Raw genomic sequence first — 6,462 nt, forward strand, 5'->3', positions numbered from 1 at the left:
GCAGCTGCACTGTTTAATTTGCACTGCGAGCTGTTTAAATTTACTGCTACACCAAACAGGGAACTTTTCATTTGCAGATGTTATTCAAGGAATCAAATACGTAATTTGTGCTGGAATCACTTGAAAATGGTTAAATTAACTTAGGTATACTTTAGTGTATAGTATGCTGAAAATGTGGAGATAATTTCATGAAGGCTGTTTGCTGTGGAAGCACTAGCAAATCACCTTGTTCAGTGCCACCTGGAATGGCTTTCTTCGTGCACCTCCAAGGATGATGTGATTATTATTGTGAGTAAATTTTGTTTACATTTTCATTGTGTGAATAATAAAACTTTTAACTGTACACACAACAAGCATTTCACTTGGATCTGATGCATTCTCAAGAGTGCAGTTTCTGTTTAGCTTTTAAAACTGGCTGCCCTTCAATTCACTCAAGGTGCAGATGCAAGTTGCTGATGAAGTATTCCACACACATGCTACATTGGAGAAATATTTTAATAAAAATTAAAACTCTTGCAGGATTTCGAATAAAAACTATCCTATTTATCCCTTCTATGTTTTGGTACTGCGAAATTGAGAGAGGTAAGTAAGTTGTGAGGTTATTTTTACTTGCTTGCATGTGAGGTTAGCAGAGCAAAAATATTTTTGAAATTGCAGATACATGGTCACTTTATTTCGTTGCAAACATTTATAAGCTCGTAATCTTATTTAAAGTCTCCATACTTAATGCGTTTGGAAAACCTTCTTTCTCTCAATTTTACAATGGAACAAAATTTTACTTGTATGTGTACATTAATTCCATCTCTAAATGATGTAGGTTTACGCACCGAGATCAGGTACATTGTAGAGAGAAAAACACACGAGTACCTGCTTATTTTGAAGTTTTAATGAGTATATTAAAAAAAAAAAAAAAAAACGATAAAAATATAATTGAAAAAGTATATTATTCACGTATTTTTGAGGATGAGGGGAGGGGGTGTTTTTGTCCGATGGTCGTTTATCTTTAAAGAAATTTCCGTTGGACCTGTGCGTTCTTGCTCTGCCAATTCTCGAAAAATGAAATATTTTAAGTCGTCTTTTATGTGCTAACTTCATTATATTTGGCTGCATTCGTATTTTTATTAGTTTTGAAACATTCATGTCACGGAAAATAATCATAAACCAGGACAAAAACGTTTTGACTAAATGTTCTAGGTTGGTTGTAAAACATTTTCTTATTTTATTTCACATCGGAAACATCTGTTAAGTTGTAAGCTTTGTAATGAATGCGACAGTCACTTGTTCGCTGAAGTGTTTGTTTAAGAAATTAGTATTGTAAATTTGTTTATGGTCTTGTTAAATGAAATTTTAAGTGAAATCATTTGGGAAAACAGAGGCTACAGGAATTTTCAACACAACTTGATGACCGACGTTGTGACTAGTGTGGGAGTGTGTGCTCGTGTAAATATCAATTTTTCTTACTCCTCGTGCCGGTCAACAGGAAAACAGCGAGTGTGTTATCTCATCGCGGGCGTGTGATTGCGTGTGGTAAATTGTGCTAGGTTAATTACCGCAAAACTCCACTGTGTGCAAATATGTAGTGTGTCGCTGTATGCAAATATTTGGTATGTCTTTTTTTTTTTTTTTTTTTTTTCAGGCAATACACACTTTGAATTTTACACAATTTCGATGCTGCAACCTAAGTGTATACATGCGAATAGGATTGCTTAAATGAAAAAGTAAAGTAGGAGGTAAGTGCAAATGTTTCCAGGAGGTTATGCACACACAATCTATTTTATGAATTAATAGTTATTATCTAAGAAAATGATAGAAGATTATAAATAATGTGTGCAGAATAATACAGAATTTGCATGTTACACAAAAAAAAATATATATATATATTCCAAATATTGTTAGCAAAATGCACCTAGATTAGTGAGCTGGATTTTTTTTTTTTTTTTGTATTTTTGTTCTGTTGATCCCACGTGGAGTCAAGGCTCCGGGATATAGAACATGTATGTGCAGACAATTAATATTTACATGATGCAAGTTACCAAGAAAAAAAATTTCAAAAAAAAAAAATACATAACATGTTACACAATTTAACTTTATGCAAAACATGAAGCAGCTGTTATCACAAGTCCATTCAACAAATTAACAGTTCAATTTCTCTATTATCAATCAAATTAAAGAATAGCTTCAGAGGGTAGGTAGGATATTCTAGAAGAATTTTTTTTACTGTTTTTTTTTTTAATACTGGTAAATTGTTTTAGTTATTTTCTGTGATATTAAGTTGTAAAGTTTTACTCCCAAGTAATTTAGTCCATTTTCAAATCGCCTAGTGTTATGTTCAACTATCCTCAATTTACTAGCATTTCTGGTGTTATACCTATGTGCGAATATCTAAAAAAAAAAAAAAAAAAAAAAAATAATAATTTTTTTTTTCTTCTTTTTCTTAAGAATGAATAAAAAGTTTCTAGAACGTATTCATTTATGGCAGTCAGGACTTTAAGTTTTTTGAATTTTGGTCTGCAGTTAGATGATTTTTTATCTTTTGTTATTATTCTAATAGCTCCTTTTTTTTTTTTTTTCCCCCAATGTTATATGGCAGAAAGAGTAGAGCTATGGCTACTGTGACATCATGCATTGATGGGAAGGTTATTGTTGGATAACAAAAATTTAGATGATATAATTTTTATTTTTTTCCATACACAACACATTGCAGGTACAATTTTACAGGTTACAGCTGTACCACCTCTAGTATTGCTGCCGACCATCCAACAAATGAGCACACTAAACAGGCATTGATGACATTGTTATCAACGTCTTTTTGAATCTCTCATTATTATACATAACTGCCCACTGAAACAGAGAAACTTCAAAATAGGTGTGTGTGTGTGTGTTTATATATATATATATATATATATATATATATATATATATATATATATATATATATATATATATACATATATACATACATACATACATACATACATACATATATGTATGTACATACATACATACATACATACATATACACTTATCTATTTATTTTTTCACTTTGAATTTTGTATGAGGTATACACATGCAAAGATTCACAGCTGCTGCTGGGTGGGTGAGTGAGTGAGTGATTGATTGATTGATTGATTGATTGATTGATTGATTGATTGATAGAGAGTGAGTGTGTGTGTGTGTGTGTGTTAGGGGGGGGGGGGGGAAATGTGGTGATTGTGGGGGGAAAAAAAAATTTAAAATTGAAATTTTTAAAAAAAATTTTTTTTCTGTAGGGTGCAAAATAGTAGTGCCAACGGCACGTGGTGTTCCCAAGCGGTCACCCATCTAAGTACTAACCACGCTCGACGATGCTTAACTTCGGTGATCGGACGAGAACCGGTGTGTTTCATCGTGATATGGCCGTTGGCAATGATATAGATGTTTTTTTTTTGCAGTTTGTATTTGCCACTCGAAATAGCTATACCAGGTGTGATTGTTACAAACAACAGGAGAAATCGTGTAATGAACACTCTTTTACTTCCCCCCACCCCCCCCCCCCCCCCCCCCTCCCCACACACAACACCCACCACCCTCACCATCCCAACCACCAAAGCCCTCTTCAAAATACACTCTCACACACCACACACAAACCCACACTCTATAACTGATGAACATTACCATAACTTCTTAAAGCCATTAGATAATATTTAACTCAAGAAAGGTATTGTGATATGTTTAAAGAAAGAAAGGTGAAACCTTTAACTTTACCAGCAGGTATTAGTATCACTGAGGTATCTTCTAGGTTGTAGCAGCAATAGTAGTAATAATAATAAAATTAAATAAGGTAATAAAAAAGAAAAGTTATACATGTGATCAAATCATGAATGTATAAAACTGGAATGAATTTAAATTTTTTTTATTTTTCTTCATAGGCTGTTTTGAAATTGATGAGTAAGTGCCTCTTCTTTTAAATTTTTTAATGCTGAACACTGTTACATAAGAGATGAATGTTTAGAAAATTTAAAAAAAAAAAAAAGCTAGCCCAGCCCCCTCCCCCCCTCACACAAAATCCAAACAAAAAAAAAAACACCCTCCTTCAAAACATCACATAATCATCCAGCCAGCAGTGCAGACGAGAAATTTGCACTCGGGGCCGCCATTTTGACGATAAATTCTTGCATGGCACACCAAAGGTAGGAAAGAATTTAAAAAAATAAAAATAATGGGCGAGCACCCTCGCGTCTGCCTGTAGAAAATGAAGTTAAAAGTAACATAACCTAAAGACAGGCACACACTAGGGTGCTCCCAGGCGGTTGAGAAATTTTTTCCCGCCAAAAGACTTATATATATTATTTATTTTACTGTTTTTGGCAGGGGGCTATGTCGGTCTGTGTGCAAAGTAGTTCCTACTCCCGCCGCCAGGAGCGCGCGCGGTGGGTAGCGATGTTGTTTTTTCTGCTTTCATTTGTTTATTATTTAGAGGGTTAATGCTATGTAAATGTACGCAAGTTTGGTTATGTGTCGGTAGTTGTGCGAGATTTAATTTCCGAAACGAAATTTGACTTTCATCGGCCTGCATTTCTCACTTATTCGGAAAATACATGTGTGTTTATGTATGTATAATAATCGAGTGATTTTGTAATAATTTGGAAGTTTTGTTTGCGTGTGCGATGTGGGGAAGAAAAGGTGTGCACACGAGTCCTAGGGCTATATTTTTTTTTATTGCGAAATATTTACTTCATGTGGTGAAAAATTTTAAATTATTTGTGATGCAAGTGAAATTTTTTTTTTTTTTTCAGTTGGGTGATGTGTTTGTCCTCGTTTGTGTGCAAGGAAGCAAACATGCTGAAGGTAAGGGGCCATAAATGACACTTTAAAATATTAGTTTACCATTAATTTTGGTTAAATATTAAATTGCCATATAAGTAAAATCATGTCAACTGTTGTATTCCACCCAGTATAAGCTGTTAGTAATGGGTACTTAATATAAATAGAATAAATGTAAGCATTTTCGTCTGCATGAAAATTCACTTTTTTTTTGGATCCATTTGTACTGTGGGTAGTTAAATAGTACATTATGTTGTTTTTACTTCGAAGTACAAAACATCTTGTGCATGATTGCAAATTCAAACGCAGTTAAGCATAATATGAATTCGAATTATGTGTGTGTGTGTGTGTATATATATATTTTTTTTTTTTTTTTTTTTTTTTACTGTGTCCAGTTTTAGCACAAATGGAATTATTTTCAAAGTGAATCGATGCAACTGGTCTTTGCCATTAATATTGATATATGATCTAACTAAATTAAATAGAAAGGATTTTTTTATTTATTTTTTTATATATATAAATATATTTGTAGCAATGTACTAATGACCACAGAAGTAAGCAAAAAAAAAAATATATATATATATATCTCAGCCAGTAAACCATGCGTCTTAAAGACTTTTTTTAATGAAAATATTTCTGCCTTGGTTAAGCTTACATTTACTATCATAGGGATTGAGGGAATTGTAGAACAGCAGCAGAAGCATTTCCTTTCATGATCATGTTCTTGGTCCTGAAAAGGACCGTTTATGTAAGCATGTGCACACCAGACCTGCTCACTTGGAGCTGGTGTATTTGGTGACAGCCTTGGTGCCCTCGCTGACAGCGTGCTTGGCCAGCTCCCCGGGCAGCAGCAGTCTCACGGCCGTCTGTATCTCGCGGCTGGTGATGGTGGAGCGCTTGTTGTAGTGGGCGAGGCGGCTGGCCTCTGCCGCGATGCGCTCGAAAATGTCGTTCACGAAACTGTTCATGATGCTCATGGCCTTAGATGATATGCCAGTGTCCGGATGAACTTGCTTCAACACTTTGTAGATGTAGATTGCGTAGCTTTCCTTCCTCTTGCGCTTCTTTTTCTTGTCGCCCTTCGAGATGTTTTTCTGGGCCTTGCCCGCCTTTTTGGCTGCCTTACCGCTCGTCTTGGGGGGCATCGTAGGTCTGAGCTGTGCCGCTGTCGCTAGATGAGTGAGACGGGAACTGAATTTTTTTCGTGAAAAGTGGAAACTACGAGCCTACACCAAAGAACCAATGTAAAAATGATTCATCAAATCTTGCAGGAGAACAGTGCCACCTTCTATTCGAAGCTACCAGGACACCCAAATCCACTAGTCAAAAGATTGGGGGTCTATACAGCACGTGACAAGAAAAGACTCATGGTAATAAGGTAACAGGTATTCATACCATTCACCCACTAACAAGGACGACTGGGTGGAGAGCTCCCAAGTAGGGGATTGCCTGGTGGGGACAGTGCCGGTGGTGAGTTACACCCTCGAGCGCTACGCTAGCCGGATGGGCCTGCCAGGAACTCTGAAAAATGGAGCTCAAAGCCTAATCAAATGGGATCCACAGTAACCTAGGAAGACAGGCTAAAAAATTTAGTGAGGCACACTTGAAATAATTTCACGATATAAATTATATTAATCACTTCACAGTTAAAACAGTCTT

The 6,462-nt window shown here is 35.4% G+C and overlaps 1 non-coding gene across 1 annotated transcript; it reads right to left on the reverse strand.

Annotated features, from left to right (window-relative positions):
* Positions 1 to 3,284: 3,284 nt before the first annotated feature.
* Positions 3,285 to 3,404, reverse strand: LOC134543529 (5S ribosomal RNA). Its single transcript, XR_010077019.1, has one exon. It is a non-coding gene; the product is annotated as a 5S ribosomal RNA (ribosomal RNA).
* Between the last annotated feature and the right edge of the window lie 3,058 nt (positions 3,405 to 6,462).

The sequence above is a fragment of the Bacillus rossius genome, unplaced genomic scaffold, assembly GCF_032445375.1.
Source record: "Bacillus rossius redtenbacheri isolate Brsri unplaced genomic scaffold, Brsri_v3 Brsri_v3_scf121, whole genome shotgun sequence".
Taxonomy (NCBI): Eukaryota; Metazoa; Arthropoda; class Insecta; order Phasmatodea; family Bacillidae; genus Bacillus; species Bacillus rossius.